Raw genomic sequence first — 2,801 nt, forward strand, 5'->3', positions numbered from 1 at the left:
TGTTTAATAAATAGACCTGTTTACCCCCAATCAGCCCCAAAATTAATTTAGACATATTTACATTAAATAAACCAACCAAATTCTCCCCAACCATTCCCAACATTAACTGAATAGCATTACCATTTATTAACAGACCTAATTCACCCCGCACCAACCCCACAATCAAATGAATGGCTTACAAATTTCAACCACATTTTAAAGAGATTATTATAACTAATAAACACATCACCGCCTTTTTGACTATAGTACTTTTTTTTATAATTAATTACTTATGTTTTTATTGTATTAATGTAGTAAATATATATGTACGCCCACCCTTCTCTCCAACTCCCAACCACCTCTCCCACCTGTTCTCCATAGAGCGACCTCTCCCATCCTGTTCTCTACATCCCCCCCCCCCCATTTTTACAGCCCCTCTCTCACACCACTGTTCTCTCCTTACAGCACTTTAATTAGGGCTCCTCAGCTTCTCTTATCTCTGCATCTGTTTCCTGCTTGTTCTTGCTCTGTCACCGTCTTGTTCTGTCTTCCTCCTGCTTCTTGTCTCAGTGTTGGCTCCTCTATGCAGCGCCCTGACAAGTCAAGTTTGCCCATCAGTTACACTGCAGGGAGCAGGATGCTTGGAGCCGGCTCCTTTCTGACTGACCGGGCTCCCTGACACTAAGAAATGACGGCCCTGCGGTGAGTGTGATGAGGCCATCAGGGGGCTGCATACAGCAGGTAGGCGTTACGCCCTGGGGCGGCTGCACCACCCTCGTTACGGCTCTGCAAATCATTGTGACTTATGCTAATGGACTATGGGCAACCACTGTAGAAGTTTGCTCATGTGTTAATGTAAGGTATTTTAAAAGTTACGTAAGTGTGGTTTAATTGACAAACATACAAGACTGAAACCTATGATGAAAATATGTCTTTCATATATGTAGTGATTGTTTGGCAACTACAGAAAAACAAATAATTTGTTTGTTTCACAGAAATACAACGCAGAAAGGTTTAGAGCGCCCAGACCGCACAGGGCAAAGAGGAGGAAGGGCCAGTGGAGGGCCACGGTGAACAGGACCTGGGCACGGCAGAGCAGGGGTTAACAAAGGCCCAAAAGGAGGAGTGGTCAACACAGTCCCAAAATGAGGAGGCGGGCCTGTCGAAGGCCCAAGAGGAGGGACCACAGGAGGCTCTGACCACAATGTCTGCAGGTAAACAAACGTAGCTTTAAATAATTGCAAAATGCATCCTGTAAAAGACATTCTGCATTCTTTACAGGACAATGATAAAGGACCATGCCCACCAGCTTATCACCATTGAGCACAATTTTGAATGTAGTGTGTAACGCTGTACTGATTAATAATATAAAATATCTGATGACTGTAATTCTAATATGTCCCTTTTTTCCGTATTGTTGCTGTAGAGGTGGAACTGGCGCCCACAGATCTGAGGCATCGCCAAACTGGCTATTTAAATTGTCTGCGTCAGGACGTTAGAGGTTTGCAGACAGAACTAGATTGTATCATGCAATATTTGGACCTTACGGAGGACACAATTTAATTACTAATGTATGTATATTTATAGCTCCGGTGCATCTAATAGTATATGTAAATGTGTAGATTCTAATTATAATGAATAACAATCATCAGTACGTTTAAAGCACTCAGTATATATAGTCTGTATAAGTCAAGATGTGGGATGTTGCAGATGATATAGATTTGTATAACAAGAACTTATTAGATAAAATATGCTGCAAATTATACTAGATCTTACTACTGAATAAATATCGAATACGTCCTGAATCTGTAATATTTATTCATTAAATCAGTAAGATCTAGAATAATTTGTGCCCTATTACATCTAATATGTTTTTGTTACATATCTATATTATATGCAACATTCCACATCTTAAATTAATTTTTTTAATATACAGACAATACCTATTAAATGCTTTAAAAGTACTGATGATTGTCATTCATTATAATTAGATCCTATACGCTTTAAATATTGTATTTGATGCGCTGGAATTATAAATATACATTTACTAGTTCATCAATCTAACCGGGAGAATTTGTGCACAATGTTACAATATCACCATCTATTAGATGTGATGCATGAACGCTGAAGTGATGACAGTAACAAGCACCTCTCAATCAAATATTAATTATAGGAGTTTCCACTCACATACACACACACACACACACACACACACACACATATATATGTCGAAGTGGATATTTAAAAGTGGCGGCGTGGAAAATGCAAGGAATTTGATAGTTTTACAATGAAAGCAGAAGGAGAGGTGGCGGTGTGGCATACCTCTGTATAACAGCTACAACCAATGTGTATATATACACAGATTATACAGGAGAAAGGTTTAATGTGATTCATGGAAAATATAGAAAGGAAAGAATTATCTGTTTGATTGCCAAGATGTTTGATTATAAGATTTCAGTAATGGCTATGACTTTCTTTTGATAAGTTAATTAGTGATGATCAGCCAAGGATGGCTAATGCTGATTATAGAAATTATAAGGGCGAAATAATAAAAGACAGTACTAATATAATTTCTAAAAACGGACAGTTCGTGTTTAGGAGCAAAATAGTTCCCAATTGCAGGTTAAAGATCCACCCTTGATATTTACCCACATCGTGGGAGCTTCCACACCAGATTCAATGACGTTTCCCGCTAGCATACACGTCCAGAATAAAGATGAATCAGAGTGGCCACACGGTACAGATAGTTCATGTAGTAATCATCCACTGGGTCGATCTGTTTTAGTAAACGCGAAATCAATCTTCGAATGACGTGATGACAA

The sequence above is a fragment of the Mixophyes fleayi genome, chromosome 1 (assembly GCF_038048845.1).
Source record: "Mixophyes fleayi isolate aMixFle1 chromosome 1, aMixFle1.hap1, whole genome shotgun sequence".
Taxonomy (NCBI): domain Eukaryota; kingdom Metazoa; phylum Chordata; class Amphibia; order Anura; family Limnodynastidae; genus Mixophyes; species Mixophyes fleayi.